The sequence below is a fragment of the Aedes albopictus genome, chromosome 3 (assembly GCF_035046485.1).
Source record: "Aedes albopictus strain Foshan chromosome 3, AalbF5, whole genome shotgun sequence".
Taxonomy (NCBI): domain Eukaryota; kingdom Metazoa; phylum Arthropoda; class Insecta; order Diptera; family Culicidae; genus Aedes; species Aedes albopictus.
This window is the reverse complement of record NC_085138.1, coordinates 293,222,701-293,240,398: the sequence shown is the minus strand read 5'-3', so window position 1 is coordinate 293,240,398 and position 17,698 is coordinate 293,222,701. Positions and strand designations below refer to the sequence as shown.

General features: G+C 35.4%; 2 protein-coding genes across 5 annotated transcripts in view; one reads left to right on the top strand and one right to left on the bottom strand.

The window, feature by feature from the left end:
- LOC134290779 (uncharacterized) overlaps positions 1–17,698 on the top strand; it is a 483,651-nt gene that overhangs the window by 300,159 nt on the left and 165,794 nt on the right. The gene's annotated exons all lie outside the window — the stretch shown is intronic.
- The window catches only part of LOC109415941 (retinol dehydrogenase 14), a 56,466-nt gene that overhangs the window by 23,903 nt on the left and 14,865 nt on the right, over positions 1–17,698 (bottom strand). The window contains exon 1 of one of the 4 annotated variants that reach the window (XM_062861310.1): positions 9,646–10,041. The exons of 2 other annotated variants lie outside the window; for them this stretch is intronic. The gene's annotated coding sequence lies outside the window, so the exon portion shown is untranslated. Of the gene's footprint in view, positions 1–9,120; positions 9,558–9,645; positions 10,042–17,698 lie in introns of those variants that run through there. One more of the 4 variants, XM_062861311.1, reaches the window with a different exon arrangement.

Genomic DNA, 17,698 nt, shown 5'->3' with positions numbered 1-17,698 from the left:
TAAGGGATAAGTTTTTAAAATATTGCATTTATATTGACGGCAGAACCGTTTTTATGTTGATAAAAGGAGTGTTTTTGAGAATTATTCAACTTCCTAGTTCTAGCAAAACACAAAACTTCACCCAAGTAGCACCTGCAACTAAAATGGAAATAATCATCGTTGCAAACATGTTGCAACTGAGTTTTCATGAAACAAACAAAATTAAAACTTATTAAAATCCTGTTGGTAATCCCAAACTGAGGTATAGCATTTTTATAACAACCAGCAAAATGAAAACAAACGTCATCATTAGTCGAAACTTGCGAAACCAATTTGTAACTGAAGTATAATCTTATTGTTTCAACGAATCTTAGTTACAACCGTTTACAAACCAAATCAATCAAAACATTGATTCTGATTGTTATAAACATGTTGCACCTGTAACTTATTTAGAACATAACGAACAATTTTGACGGGAGAGGTAGAAGTTCCAATGTGTGCGGCAAAATGTTTTTGTGATCATGAAAAATATAAAATGCACTATAAAAAAAAAAACAAAATGTTTCAAAAATTATAAAATCATGTACAAATAAAATGTAATTTTTTATTCATAAATTTATCGACATATTCCAAATTTTATGAAGTTAAAGTGGTAAAATAGAAAAAAAATCAGATTGGAAGTATAATAATGACTCAATAAAAAAAGCCTCATTTTTGCAGTACTGAACGACTGGCACCTACCACTGGGAATATATGGGGGTTTGAGAAATCTAACGTTACGTTAAAAATATTAAGAGTTTCCCACGTCACATTTTACAATGGGTTTACATTTTTTACAAAAAACGTGAAATTTTCCTTACGTAATAAATGGACAGCCTCTTGTCGACGTAAATGGGAAGTACACGTCCAAGTGCCTGCTTTTTTGGTTACTTATGTTCTACACGGAAAATCCAAACTTCTTTATTTTGGGTCGATTTTACCCCAAAATGAGTATATCAAATTTTTTAGGTTGTTTTTCCTCTCTCCCCCACCGATGTTGTCGTAAATAAACAAAGATGTGTCTATCCAACGGGGGTCCTTGAGGGTAATAAGCCAATTTTGGGTAAATGTAGATTTACTCAAATTTGGGTTGAATGAAGGGGGTCTTGGGTTGAATTTACCTACCCTTGAGTATATTTTTAACTAGTGGTAAAGGCAATTTACCTAGTATAAGTTTAATCTATTCACGCAAATAGTATCTTTCTAAATTCTAAAATTAATTTTCAGCATTTTACGGGTGCATTAAATAAGCTTCTGAAATGTACTCCGTCAAAGCAATATGGCGAGTTAATTTTTACCACAAATGCCTCAATTTTCACTCGCAAAATGATGGGTAGACTGAGGCGCGTTGGGAATACGGAGCCAAAATGTGTGACTTACCGATAAATTTGAAGCGGCACACAAATTAACGTTCTTGGTCAGCTTTTTTCGCGGTATATTTGTGCAGACAATTATTGATCACTTGAACGAAACTGTGGGTGCATAGTCACTGGCAGTGACGAATGTGGTGACTAGCTGACTAGTTGTCGAACCGGTCATAGTTTGCAAGTCGACTATAAGTTGTTTCTTGGTTATAATTCGATTGCGTATTAAAACCGTTTATATCACGTACGGATGTTTTATATTGGCTCCACCTCTTGCGCTTTTTTAGTTGTAATTTAGTCGTTAATATGACGATTGGTTCAAATGGAATAACTTTCAATATAGTTGCATACAAATTACAGGAACTTCTTCTTCTTCTTGGCGTAACGTCCTCATTGGGACAAAGCCTGCTTCTCAGCTTAGTGTTCTATGAGCACTTCCACAGTTATTAACTGAGAGCTTCCTCTGCCAATGACCATTTAGCATGCGTATATCGTGTGGCAGGCACGAAGATACTCTATGCCCAAGGAAGTCAAGGAATTACAGGAACTTATTAATGTCCAAGTGTGTTGCTTGGGCAGTTAAATCAGTGAGTATCGAGGTAAAGGCACACTTGTCAAATTGGACAATTTGGTATCAAACTCGACAACGGGGTGCATAGTTAATCGGACAAACGCCAAACAGCAACACACGTGTAAATCAAAAAACTGCCGTTGTCCGATCACTTTGACACATTTTGGTTGCTCTATCGTGCCTAAGCTTGTGATCAGACACGATTTGTATTTCGTATATGCAAAATTCAGCATATTTGCAATTTCGTGTCAAAATATTAACGCAATGTATCAAAGAAATAAACTTTTGGTTTAGGAATCATAACATCGCGTATTTCCTCAAAAGCCTATTATTGTCTATTATTTTCTAAGTTTTTTTTTAAATCAGTCTTGACTTAACTTAGTTATTTATTATTGATTTCATTACTATTATGTTATCTCTGCATGGAATGTGTTTTGCTACTTGATAAAAGGGGTGTAATAGTCGAGAATTCCACGACATAATATCGAAATTAATGCGTTGCTACCCGTCATTGTTGTTGTTATTCAGATAAAAGCTCTTCATGAATCTACTGCCAATCACCGCAGAATAAAAGATCCATGTTTAAACTGGCTTGACAGTCGTATTTTTAAGCCTTACTTCTTTTAATATACGTACATTAGAGTATCACAAAGACCATACAATATTCCAAATATACAAAGTTTTGCAAAAATTTGAAATATTGTCCATTCACTTAAAGCGTAATATCACAGCTTCTAGCCAGGTTTTTTTAATCTTTTTTTAGAGAAATGACGCATACAAATAGTACTACCAGATAAATTTTTCATGGTTGAAAATAAAAAAATCGTAGATGTATTTTTTTTTTCTCAAATTTAGATGAAAAATTCTCAAAAAATAGTCCATTTATCAGCACAAAAACGGTTACGCCGTCAATATACAGTAAATTGTATTATTAAAATACAATATTTCGAAAACTTATCCCCTTCAAGAATGCCTAGAGGTCAATAGTAAAATATAAAATATTGAAAAAAATCAGAAGTTGAAAAAATATTACAAAAAAATGTTTTTTTTTTAGATTTTTCATGAAAAAAGGCCATTTTTTTTTAAATTAACCCTAGAGGAACCTCTAAATGATTTTTAAGAAAATCGAAATGTTCTACAAAAATGCTTCAAATATGCATATCTTTCATTTAACCCTCAAATGGATACCTTGAATGAAGGTGCGCTTTGGGACCCTGGGGTCCATTGGACTCCAACATATCTATCTATATCTATCTATATATATAAAAATGCAGTGGCATACGTGGGACCGCACATAACTTGCGAACGGAAGGTCCGATTTTGATCGTCTTAGTTTTGTTCTGTTAGCTTTCACCCAAGGAAGGTTTATGAGGCATAAAGCATGGAGAATTTGAGAGTTTTTGAAAATCGATTTTCCATAGATGTTGTGACCGGGGAAGACAAAGTTTGCCGGGTACAGCTAGTATTCTTGTATATCCTAGTGTATATCTCATGATCCTTGCTTTTCAAAAGGGTGATGTTTTCAGCAAAGATGTTAGGTATGTCAAGGCCTATCCAATGATAAACAATTTAGTACAGGAAATTACCGCTAGGTGGCGCTAGAGAGCATTCTAAAATTCTCCAAGTTAATAGGATGAAACGTACTTAGCTGCCGGACAAGACGTTCAAAACAATAGGGTAAATCACACTTCTGTATATGGGTTGACATACATGTCCTGCAGCTTAAAAGGGGTCGTTCACATATTACGTAAAGATAGGAGGAGCGAGGGGGGGTCAAGTACTGTGTTACGCTTTATACAAAATTAAGTTGTTACGTGGGGTAGAGAGGCGTTCTAAAATTATCAAATTTAGCGTTGCGTATTATTTGAATGAACCCAACGAGACATCACAGACATACAGATGTAACACTGAAAACAATAACTTCTCATATATCGCTCGATCCTGACTACTTGTAGAGTTGGTGTCTTTGGCAAAGTTATATATCTCAGGATCTCAGGATCCTGATTACTTAGAAAGATGTTGTCATTGGAGTTGTTTGGCAGGTTAAACATTCACAGTTGATGAGCCATTTCATTCGGAACTCAGCCATTGAGTGACGTTAATGAGCATTTACAGTTTATATCTGTCGTACATCGGGATGATTATTATTTATAGAGATTTTTTATAGTAAATTTAGAGTGTACCAATAGATTATGACGTCGCACAACCCAGACATAGTGATGCCAGTAAGCATTTAAATTTTATATCATAGAGGTATTTAATAAGCAATTTCTAGAGTACTACCAGGGGAAATTCTTGCATCATGGGAGGAATTCCAGAAGTTCTGCGAGATCCTTCTGTGAATTTTTAGTAGAATCGCTGGTGGAGTTCCTAAACAATCTCTGGAGGAATTTCTAAAAAAACAAATCTGGAGGATAAGTGGATTTCTTAGATAAAGCCCTGGAAGAATCTGGGCAAGAATCACTGAAAGGATCCCTGAATTTATTTTTGAAAAAAAAACCAGGAGGAGTTCCTTCACAAATTCCAGAAGAAATTCCTGAAGGTATCCGTATGAGAATCCCTGGAGCAATCTTCGATGGAAGTATTTTTAGTTTTGTAGAACCCCTGATGCAATTATTTGAACATCATGAAGCCATCCTGAGAGAATCCCTGAGAAATACACGGATCCCTAAAGGAATTTGTAAAAAAAATACCTGTAGAAACCTTGGAAGGAATCGAGTGAGGTGTTTTCGTACATATTTTTTTCATATAAGCTGGCTCTCAATAATTCGTGCAACTTTGTCAAGAATGCTAATTTTGTATGTTTTCACTGGGCCAAAATTATCAGTGAAATATACCCCATTGCCACCCGGTAGGAGTATTAATCACTAATAACTACATCAACAAGTAACGCTTAGTCAGAAGAACATCTTGACAGGAAATACCAAAATTATATCTTTTCGTTGGGCTGAGATATCGGCGAAATAAATTGATTGTGCAGGAGCGCCATCTAATGAGATGATTTCAAATCAGAGATTATTGAAATAAAAAAAATACATTCATATATATAAATCTGTCAAAGTCATCAACTTAGAATATTTTCGATTGAAATATCAAGTACCTGACAAATGTATATTACATTTTTGAACTGTGGTTTGAAAGTCTTATCCATATGTAATCTTTGAAGCTATATTTTCACCACCCGGTGAGTCAATTCTGAAGTAAATTATCCATCAAATAAGAAGTATTGGTATTGTTTGTCATTATATGTATCTATTGACACCAGCTTGCAGAAAAACATTAGAATAAATTTTATTAACATATAGATTTTGATGTATTAAACACTTTTGTCGAAGACACGAACATTCTATGCATTTGTAATATGAAGATGTTCAAGCTTTCAGTCCATAATTTGAATACACACTAGCGCCATCTACTGGACTAATTTCGATTCAATTAATTAATCATAAGATTGCCCTTGGTCTGCAGAACAGTTTTGTCGAAGACAGCATTATTCTAGGAAGTCATGATCAGAAGATACAATCATTTGTGCCGCGGGGTCCAATGGACCCCAGGGGCACAAAATCGCCCGGTTCAACTTTGACATCGAGAATAATCCATAATACGCCATGAAAGTATTGGTATTTTTGCACAAATAACTCATCGCGGTGTAGTTTGAAGGTACTTTAAAAATGGGACCGATATGTCAATCCAAACTGATTTGCGACAACTTTGATGTGGCTCTGGGGTTCAATGGATCCCAGGTATCCATTTGAGGGTAAGGGTTGAACACCTTGACTTTTCGAACATCGATTTTTTTTTTTGGGACAGCCTAACCTCGAGTCAAAAAAGCTGAAAACTCCTGTTCTGAGGCATTTATTTGATTCTCTACCCAGTTGCTTTGTGCCTGTCTTCGGCATAACCTGTGTACATCACCTCTCTATAAACTTTGTGAAATTCTCCGGTAATTCCTCAGAGAATTGATATCATCGAAAATTCCTTTGAAAATTTCTTAGGTTCGAAAACTTTGCCCGCTTTAAAAACTCTGAAAAATCCTTCAATTATTGCGTCTGAAATTCCTTCGAAAACTCCGTCAGTACCGAACCAGTTTCCAAAGGTTTTGCCAAAATATTCTCAATGGAAGCTGCGTACAAATTTACAAAGAAACTTGCTAAGAAATTTACCTTAACATTTCTCAGGCATTTTTTTAAATGTTTTGGAATTTTTTTTGAGAATACCTTCGGCAATTCATTTCAAAATGGATTTGGCAATTATTTTATGAGATCCATCCGAATACTCTTTTGGAAATCAGAAATTTCTTCTATAATTCCAATGGACATTTAACGCTTCAGGACGCGCGCTGTTGTAAAAAGTACAACACTACCGAAAAACCTCGGTCATCGTATACAGCGTGACCGCGGTGCAGTTTTGGATGCTTGATAGCGCGCGTCCTGAAAGGTTAAATAGGGAATTCCTGAATTTCAAAAGGAATTTCCTAAGAAAATTCCAAAAAAATAATCGATAGAATCCTATAGGAGCTACATACCTTGAAGGAGGCAAAAAATCGACCTTTTATTATTGGTTAATCTGAAAGTATACTTGATGGCCAATACAGGTTCCAAATTTTATAAAGATTGGAGCGCTGAGACCGAAGCTACAGCCAATTGTAGATTGCACTTTCCATCAGGACAAATTGTGTTGTTAAAAAGTGTGCGGTGAGGACGATATCTTAGAAACTAGTTGATTGATTTGCATTTACAGTCAGGTTTTTTTTTACGCGGGGGATACGAACCGCGTAAAAAAAAAACTCAGTTCAAAATTCGAAAAACCGCGTAAAAAAGTCTCACCATTTCTCGACGAATCATGCAAAAATAAGACGATGATTTTTTTTTTGTATGGAGTTTTCATTTACGCGGCCGCGTAAATGAAAACCGCGTAAAAAAAGACCTGACTGTATTCATATTAAATCTCTAGATATTGAACGGGGTCATTTTTCATAAATTTTTCCACGTCCTTATATAAGGGCGCGCTACAATGGGCTGTAACTTTCGTTCTACTGCTTTAATCTTTATGAAATTTGAAATGTGTGTTAGCTTGTTATTCTACCTTCATATTATGCAGTAATATGGTGCATTTGATCACCACCAATGTATGCAAAAGAGAAATAATAGGAGGAATTTCAATGAAATTGTCGATGCAATTCCCGAAGGTATTTCTGAAGGAATTCTCAGAGATATTGTCGAAACAACCATTGAAATAATGTCCGGCATAGTGACAAAACGTGGAATGCCAAAACGTCGAAAGGACAAAATGTTGAAAACGAGTATTCTAATCAAAAAATGAGTTCTCTGCATACTCTTATAAAGGAAACCCATTCTAATTCTGTTATTTTTTGACGTTTTGACATTTGACGTTTTAGAATTCGATGTTTTGTCACTGAGCTGCACTGTGTATATCTTAACTGCGTTGGATCTCTGTTACTATATTTCTTTGAAAATTTTAGTTCGAAAATACATTTGGAAATTTTTTCGATAATTGTTTCGAAATCAGCATTGTTTGAGAATTCCTTTAAGAATTACATCGACAATTTCATTGAAATTCATGTTGTAATTTCTTTGTATTTCAACCGGAATTTTATTTATTTTCGGAAATTCCTTTAAGGCAAAACAGGAAGCATTTCCTCATTTTTTGGTTTTTGATTTTTTATTAAATAAGGAAGCAATATTTTCAAAATCGGTTTCCGTACACATGTAGAGTATGGATCAAGGTATCTTCTGATTTTTTTTGTGGTTGACAATGTTTTTCGTTTTTGCAGAAACCATTTTTGAAAAAAATTTCACAAAAAAATGGTTTCTGCAAAAATTTAAAACATTTTCCACCGCAAAAAAAAATCAGAAAATAGCTTGATCCATACTCTACATGTGTACGAAAACCGATTTTGAAAATATTGCTTCGTTATTTAATAAAAATCAAAAACCAAAAAATGAGGAAATGCTTCCAGTTTCGCCTTAAGAGGTTACGTTAAGTTGAGTCTATTAGGGTAATGTTAAAACAGGTTGTTTAAGCAAAAAACTGTTATTTTCAAAGATTTATGAAAGGTCACGGTAGTTAATCTATATATTAAGATAATTAAAAAAACATTTAAAATTATCAGTTATAGAACCGTACCAAAACATTAAGTTCAGTTCCAAAAATAAAAATATAAAAACCGGTTGAGAAACAACAAAGTTAAAGCAGATGGTTATGTGCATCCTATAATTCCCCTTTTTAATTGAATTCCTTGTGTTCCCTATACCAAGCTTGGTTTTAAGCACCAATAATTTCCAAAAAAAATCACTATGACTACTCTCTGACGGATTCAATTCTCGATAAGTTTTGCGTTTAATGTCATAGCGCGAATATTTATAAAAAGTTATACGAGGGTCCATACTTCCATGTTATGTGTGGGGTGAAACTCTTTGTTGAACTAATCAAAACAGCCATTTGAATTCAAACAAGGCACAAACTGTGTTGAAAAATGTAATCCTACAAAAGCACATTTTAAGTCAGTTCCATGATCACCAAACAGTAGGTCACTCCCACAATTATTCAGCCATTCCAGTGGACCACCCTATGTCGTGAAACTTGGGGAGTTTGTAGTTCATCTAAAATAATTAGAACCTCTTTTAATTCGTCTTTAGGGTAACCATTTTTAGGATAGAGTGGTTAAAAAAATCAACATTTTTTGGTATCTTCAATAATGTTGCTATTTATTGAAAACAATATGTATAATAAAAGCTGTAAATAAAAGCTTTGCAAACGGTTTAGTTTCGTAACGTTTCAAATAATTCTATACTGTAGACCCTAACAAGCTATCTGTTCACAAAACCGTGACTCAATAAAACATCTAATATCTTTCAGTTCATCTACAAAGCATGACGGATAGCCTAATCTAAAAATATACGTTCAAATCTAATTTTAGCCCATTCAATACTCGACACCACGAATGAGATGCAATGACGCCGACTAATAGTGTTCAACATGACATTTTCACCAAACAAAATCACTAAACTCATCCTTGACATATATTATCACACACTTAAGCTCATGCTTGGCTGCATCGACGTCACCCAATCTATCCATTGTACCCCGTCGACCACCAGCGATAGAGCCTAAATTCGCATGTCACAATCCGCATATTTTTCTCACTCTGCGACGGTTGCTGCTAGATTATTCGGCTTGATGACGACAATCCAAAAAACCTTCGAACGCTTCCTTCCACTTCAAACTACGTAGTCTGACACCTGGTTCGAAAGATCCGATCTTCACCATCAACGTGACCAAACTGCACTCTCTATCTAACCGTTTCTGAAAAATCCATGCACTAAATACCACCTCTTCTCAGCTTTTAGCCCACGAGGGCGAAGGTGCGAATTCACTTTCTCCCTTACACGATCCCCAACGAACTGCACTAACTCCGGAGTCCGGACACTACTGATGGTACATAGCGGGGCACCGGCGAAGTTCGCACCGATTGGCTTCCTCGTCCCAAATACCCAATTTCACACGATTTTGGCGGTGCACTTTCTCACTCAAACTGACAAACATATGCCGCTCTCTTTCTCCAATAAATTCACTGAGAAAGTATGCACCAACTGTATGGTGCAACCTTACTTCGTAGCTCTATGGCGTAACCTAATCAATATTACCCGTCAACCCCAACTGGACACTAACCTTCAGCAAAGAAAAAAAATATCACTCAAAATCACACCAAGAACTTCCGAAACGATTACACGCACCTTAAACTCACGTTTAAGCACTACGAACCGAAATTATGTTAGTTCTTTCGAAATAGCTAATCCACCGAACTTGACGACCGAACCGAAAAACGCGTCGCGATGCGTTGAAGTCTATTGTCGGACTGCGGTAGAGATCGCCCGCCAAAACGTTTCAAGCTACCTTACCTACGTACCTAGCTAGCTAGCAATGCTATCTACCCATCCTAACGGAACACCTCTCGACGAATGTTTGCGTCACACGTGACGACGACGATCATTGTCGATCATTGCGCGTAGTGCTTGAAGACGCCGTCGACAACTTCGACCGGCGCGGTGCGGCGGCGTGCCTACCTAACAAGAGATGATGGATGAAGTGCGGCCTGAAAAAAGATGGCTCGGTACCCTCACCCCCCTCGTTGCTTATCGTTCAAACTTCAGACTACGAAAATTTTGCTCATCCATGCAAAAAACAGGAGTGCTGGCAGCTTTTGAACAGGTTAATCTTCAGCACAATTTCAACAGCATGACAAACATTTCGGGAGATCTTGAGATGTGCTTGATGGATCCAATCAGAAACTACGTAACACAATGAGAAGTGGCTCAAATTATATAAAAGGTAGTAAGGAAATGTAATTGAAGATTTTCTGTCAACTTTGTAGAACATTTAAAAATTATTGAATTAAAAATTAAAAAGTAATGAGAAAAAAAAGATTTCAAAGTGTTTGTCGATAGAAAAACGTAACGTATCTTACGACTTAACTGATAAACTAACGTCTTTGGAAAAAGTTATTCAGAACCATATTTTCTACAACTTTAGTGAAGATATCAACCTTGAACTGTAGTCAAAGACGTGTACTCCGAATGGGATTCTACTTTATTATGACAAATCTTACATTATGATACATCAACGCCTACTACAGCTCGGCTATCTTGACACATCACATCATCCTCGATGTGAACCATTCTTCTCAATCGAAATCTTACTTTGAACCCCAAGTCGATTCTGCTCGGATTCTGCTTCAATCGAACCTTCACCCCATGACTCCTCTGTAACATAGTTCGAGAGTAATGCTGCATCCAGCTTACATTGTATACTTCTTTTTCATACTCCTCATGTCCTCAGCTCCTACAAAAGCTCCAAGGCACCATCGTTCAAACGAAAATCTCTGACATGAAGGAATCCCATCCCATGCCGGGTTTCCGCTTCAGCAACTTGAAGTCGTTTCTTGCGGGATGTAATTCGGATCTTCCAATCTCTAGTTATCTCGAGAGGCTACTTGAAATTTTGTCAATAGTCTTCAGAATAATGGATCTGATCCCACTTCTGAAATTGTAGTCAAAGACGTGTACTTCTAATGGGATTCTACTTTATTATGACAAATCTTACTTTATGATATGAGGGGGTTAGAAGCAAAGGGGTGTAAGTGACAAAACCCACTTTCGAGTAAATGAGGTTTAAAGTTTTTCACCAATTTTTCATCCCATATAAAATGTATGGAGTTGCAAAATCGACACAATTTTTTCCGATTTATTGTAATTTTTCCAAACATCGTAAAAACAAACTTAAAAAAGTTCCTGAAAGCTTGAAATCTGAAGAATTTTTTGATATGCTCAGCTCAAAATCGACACAATGGTCACTTATACCCCTTTGCATTTGGGCCCCTCATATATCAACGCCTACTACAGTATTTTGAAAAATTAATAAAATAAATTTTATATCTCATTTAATTTGATTGATCATTTAAACCAATGTTTCCCAAACTTTTTGGAGCTATCGCCCCCTTAGAGAATAAAAAAATATTTTCGGCCCCCTATGTGAGATTTTATTTTTCTATAGTAGAAGGTTAAAACTGTGCTTAGCAAGAGCCTTTAAAAGCGCTACTGTGGCAAAGTTTGTAGTGTCATTTAATGTATCTTAACCTGTGCCACTCTCATTTACATTTAATTCTTTGGTAAATGCGTTGATTTTCCACATTTGGAAAAATATACTGAATTTTAACCGTGCTTACTTAAATAAAGATATCGTGCTTATGCATTAGGTTGTCCCAAAATTGCACATGGTCGAAAAGCTTGGGGGATCACCCTGCAAATGATAGCTAAGGGTGTTAGAAACAAACTTTTGTATGAAGGTAACTTTCAGAAATGACGTTCAGAGGTCGCCCAAGCGAGATTTTTTAAAAATGGCCATTTTTCTTAATAAATTTCATACAAATATTTTTTACCGTACAAAAACTGGCAATACCCACTATTTTCATATTTTTTACAGCTTGACATGGACCCAAACTACTTGAAAAAAATAATTAACATGTCGTTTGCAGGTAACTTTTTGATACTGAATTTTTGAATATACTAAAATTTGTCATTTTTTGATATATACTTTGCATTTTACCCATCATAAAAAGTATCTGAATTTAATGCTAATTTAAAACAATGTCCATAAAAAGATCGGAAATTTTATGAGGAAAAACCTTGCCGAAGACAGCATGGCGTTTTTTCTATCCGTTTTAGAGTTATTCACGATTTACTATTTGGTGAAATTTGGATTTTTAGGTATTTAAAAAAATCACAAAAGAACTGCCCAAAAACACATACAAAGTAAAAAATCATGTATGTTCAACAAGTTTTTGTCTTGATTGTGTTTAGAAATTATGGTGGCATCATTTATTGAATTTTTGTTTCCGTTGACAAATTCATTTTCTTTGATACAGAAAGGTACCTACTAGCAAGAAACTTTATCATTAGGTACCATTTTGAGGTGCCTTAGTAGGCCATGGCATTTTTAACGGTTATGTACTGACAATGGTTTATACGAGCATAATACACAATCAAATGCACGGCACATTTTCTATACCATTTAGAAGGTGATACATTCCGCAACACATGCTGATTTTATTGTTCAATGATGTTGTTCTAATTGTTCAAAGATATGAATAAAACGTTCTAGTAGTCCCTATCATTTTGATCAACATATAGGACGAAACGACGTCACTTGTTTATGTCCAAAACTGTTGTTTACCAATAATAGCCTACCTTGTTTAATTGTATGCCGTGTATGTGTTATGGTAATCAAATTGTTCTAACCTTGGATAACATTACGTTAACTCACTGATTCATCTCATCCCACCCGTTTCAATTTGCTTCGGTGTATCTTATTTTCGGTTTTGATAAGATAGTTCAAATCAGTAGGTGTAAAAAAGACATGCCCTGCTTTTCAGAATGTATACAATTGGAACTTAGTATCTAAAAATTGGTATTTTTACGTAAGATGTTCGTAATCGCGATTTGAATTTAACAAGGATCTATGTATTCGCACTTTGCCATTGTTTCCTGGGCTGTTTCACTGGTCCAGGACTATACGTCTTCATGTAGAAAAATAATTGAGAATATCGACAGGAAAGTAAGATAAACGCGAAAATATGGATCAACATTTTGTGGAGAATATCTTCAAAAAATCAGTAGGCTGTACGAAGCTTGTCAAGAGAGCTAGCTGTTTAAGAAATCTTTGCTAGTTAATTTCTATATGAAGGGATTGAAAAACAAAAAACAAAAAGCAAATAATGATGTCACCATAATTCCATTAAACACAATCAGGACAAAAACTTGTTGAGCATACGTGATTTTTTACTTTGTTTGTGTTTTTGGGAAGTTCTTATGTGACATTTTTAGAAAAATACCTAAAAATTCAAATTTTACCAAATAGCAAATTGTGAATACCTCTAAAACGGATAGAAAAAACGCCATACTGTCTTCGGCAAAGTTTTTCCTCATAAAATTTCCGATCTTTATATGGAAATTGTTCTAAATTAGCATACGGTTCAGATACGTTTTATGATGGATAAAAGGCACAGTATATCAAAAAATGACAAATTTTAGTATATTCAAAAATTCAGTATCAAAAAGTTACCTGGAAAACATATCGTTCATTATTTTTCCCAAGTAGTTTGGATCCATATCAAGCTGCAAAAAATATAAAAATAATGGGTATTGCCAATTTTTGTACGGTAAAAAATATTTGTATGAAATTTATTATGAAAAATGGCCATTTTTCAAAAATCTCGCCGGGGCGACCTCTAATCGTCATTTCTGAAAGTTGCCGTCATACAAAAGTTTGTTTCTAATACCCTTAGCTATCATTTGCAGGGTGAGCCCCCAAGCTTTTTGATCATGTGCAATTTTTGGGACAACCTATTATGCATACTTCTCAACCCGTTGTTGATTGAGCATTGATTTATTGAAATAGAACGGACTGTGAACACCCATGAAAACTTGATATTCCCAACCAGATGTTTCACCATTGTGCTTAAAGGGAGTTTTCAAACACCCGAGAGTCAATGTTTAGTCACAAGTAGTCAAATAAGACTGGTGGAGAATTTGAAAATAATTACATAAATATATGATAAAAGTGCGGTGTATTTTCAAATTTAGTTGCTTTTCACTAATCCCAAATCCAGATCCAAATCAACGAGCTTTTTTAAATGCTTCCTGTGTTTTAAATAAATTGTCAAATAAGCTAATATGCAGCATTCATGACTAGAGTTTAAAAGACATGGACAACGTCTTCAGCTTTCGGCTGTACGACTGTTTTAAACTTAACATTAGACAACGGACAATGGAGCATGCACCAGTGGAAACGAGGAAGAAACTATTCTCACGAAAAGTTTCAACGCCCGAAGCGGGAATCGAACCGTCACCCCATAGCATGGTGCGATTATAAGCTTGGTGACCCTAACCGCACGGCTACGAGGCTCCACAACGAGTTGAGCGAAATTTAAGGGTGAATTTTTTGAATGTTTCCAAATTAACAGCGGTAAACAGTAAAGACACAGTAAAGTTTGTACTGTAAACAGTAGACAGTAAAGTTTGGAATTCCTCCGAAAAGCTTCTCTAAAATATTTTCAAATACTGTGGGCAACTTCACCTAAAAACTGTGTTACGAATTTCAGCAGAAAAGTGTTCTGAAACTCGTCTGAATCTAATGTTTGATTGAAAATTTCATCCACCTACGAGTTGAAACCCAATTTTGTTCATCAACTCGCGAAAAAACAACTCTGATTTACGAATGTTCGTTCAGGAGTTTAAAAATATATATTTTATAGATTTCCAAAATCACAGAAACCTTTCAGAAACACGTCTAGCAGTCGTTTTTTCTAGCAACTTTGCCAAAGAGTCCACATAAATACCAATAATTCTGTAAAATTAACTCGATGTTTAAGTTTAATAGTGACACTATTTTGCCTATAATCCTAGACAAAACTTGAACTTAAAGCTTGTACTTCAGGGAGTTTTAATGATTCAGTTGACATTCTCGACTTGTAGTTTAATACTATTAATGTTGTCCGATCATTGAAAAAATCGACCCCTTTTGAGTATTTTTGCCCTCCAATTTTGATTTGCCAAATTTTCGCCCCCCTGTATCTGATTTTCGCCCCCAAGGGGCGATTTCGCCCCCTTTGGGAATCACTGTTTAAACCAACAGTTCAAAAGAAACACGTTTTTGTAGTGAAAAACTACACGCTAAACGGCATGGTTAAAACAGCATCTTTACTAGTTGGATTTTGGCGTTCAATATATGTAGGTAGAAATCTAAAAAAACCTAATTAACCCATCTAGCGGTGATGGCGCCTTTCTCGTGCCTTCGAAAACCCATTTCAACAAAACTTAAGTGACATGGTGATGAAAATCTTTGATATTCTGGTCACCATTTCTGGACTCCGGAGCTCTTCCCCATTATCAAATATACCCATATTGCATGGTTTTAGAGCCTAAAACCCCAATAAACAGCTGCCATATTTTGAATTTGGAGCTGCCATCTTGGATTTCATTCCGCCATCTTGGATGTTCTGGTTGCCATTTTTGGATTCCAGACATCTTTCTCATACCAAATATACCCATATTTCATTATTTTAGAGCCTAAAACTCCATCAAACAGTCGCCATCTTGAATTTGGAGCCGTCATCTTGGATTTTAGGCCGCCATCTTGAATTTTGAGTCAACGTCGTGGAATTTACGGTCTCCAGTTTTGATTTCCGCACAGAATTCGTCAACCATGCTTACAAGAAATCGCCTTAGTTTGATGTACCGCGTGATGGGACTTGATTCAGTTTGATATACGGCCAGTTCTACCGGTGCACCGCGGTGCTGGTCCGGATCACTGAATAATAGCCACTCCGGAACGCCATGACCGATCCGGACCATTTTTAATCGCAAACAATGCGGTAAATTTCCGGTTCGAATCGAGCTATAATCCGAAAAATCGGCCGATGGGAAGTACCTTAAAAGTGGGTGAACTCTTTTGTACACAGACATACATACACACACATACAAACACACATACATACACACAGACATCATCTCAATTCTTCGAACTGAGTTGATTGGTATATGTGACTTGACCCTTCCATAGCCTGAGCATTCCATAGAAAAACGATATAGTGCATCTCCGATTGTCGTGAAATTTGGTGGGCTTGTAGTTCTTCGGAAATAATTAGACTCGTATTTTTTTTATTTCGTCATTAGGGTGACCAATTTTCATATAGGGTGGTCCAAAAAATTAAGGTTTTTCAAAACTAAAAATTTTCAAAAAATCGCAACTTTTGAACCAGTTGACCGATTTTAAACTTCTTTTTTTGTTTGAAAGCTATTGAATTGTACTTTTCAAAATACGTTAAAGGGGCTAAAATGTAAAGAGTACTAAAAAATATACAAATATATTAGTTTTATTCACGTTTTCATGGTAGAGACGAACCAGCCAAGGGCTGAAAGTCTCTCTAATAAAGACAAATCAATCAATCAACGTTTTCATGGTCTCGGGACCAAAAAGGTACCCTGGTTTTATGTTTTTATCAGGAAATTTGGCGTAACATATCAAAAAATCAGAAATGTATGTTGTTTTGTTTTTGAGATATGATTTTTCAATATAGAGAGTCATATATTTTAGTACTAGCTACTCTAAAATTGCTTGAAATTGCAAATTCTCATAAAACTATGCATAGTATTGCTTTTTAAAGTGATTCCTGGTGGTTTTGGTATCCATAATATTATAAGGAATCAAAATATAATCAAATTTAAAAAAGTGTCTTGTATGGGAAAATTTGACCTTTTATTTTCAAAAAATCATATCTCAAAAACTAATAATCATACATCTCTGATTTTTTTTATATGTTACGCCAAATTTCCTTAATTTTCTGATAAAAATATAAAACCAGGGTACCTCTTTGGTCCCGAGACCATGAAAACGTGAAAAAACTAATATATTTGCATATTTTATAGTACTCTTTACATTTTAGTCCCTTTAACGTATTTGTCCTGAAAACTACAAAGCTATTGATTTCAAACAAAAAAAAAGAAGTTTAAAATCGGTCAAGTGGTTCAAAAGTTACGATTTTTTGAAAATGTTTAGTTCTGAAAAACCTTAATTTTTTGGACCACCCTATATGAAAATTGGTCACCCTAATGACGAAATAAAAAAATAAGGGTCTAATTATTTCCGAAGAAATACAAGCCCACCAAGTTTCACGACAATCAGAGGTGCACTATATCGTTTTTCTATGGAATGGCTGATATAGTCTCTATATACTATAGGTGAACGAGAACAGCAAAAACATCATTTCGTAAAAGCACCGTTTTTCGAAAATGGCTTATGGATCTTGGTGAAATTTTTGATTGTAACTGCAAACCCCTGAAGCTCCGTGGTTCACGTTTCCCTTTGACGTAAACTACGTCTTACGAGAAACCTGGATATCGGTTGTAAAATGAAAATTTGAAATGTTGCGACCATCACGAAAAATTGACAAATTCGACTCAGTTCCACCGGTGATAGTTTCAAATTCTAAAGATCGCAATGATGTTTTGGAAGTAAGAGAATTTGTAATCTGTAATAAATCGATTTCACAAAGTTATGGGGGTTCCAGGAGATAGTTCATGGGGTTCTAGGGGTAAAAAATAGTAGTTCCAGCTACATAAGAGTGTTCACAAGGTTAATGAAATTGCTAGTTTTTCCAAAATATATG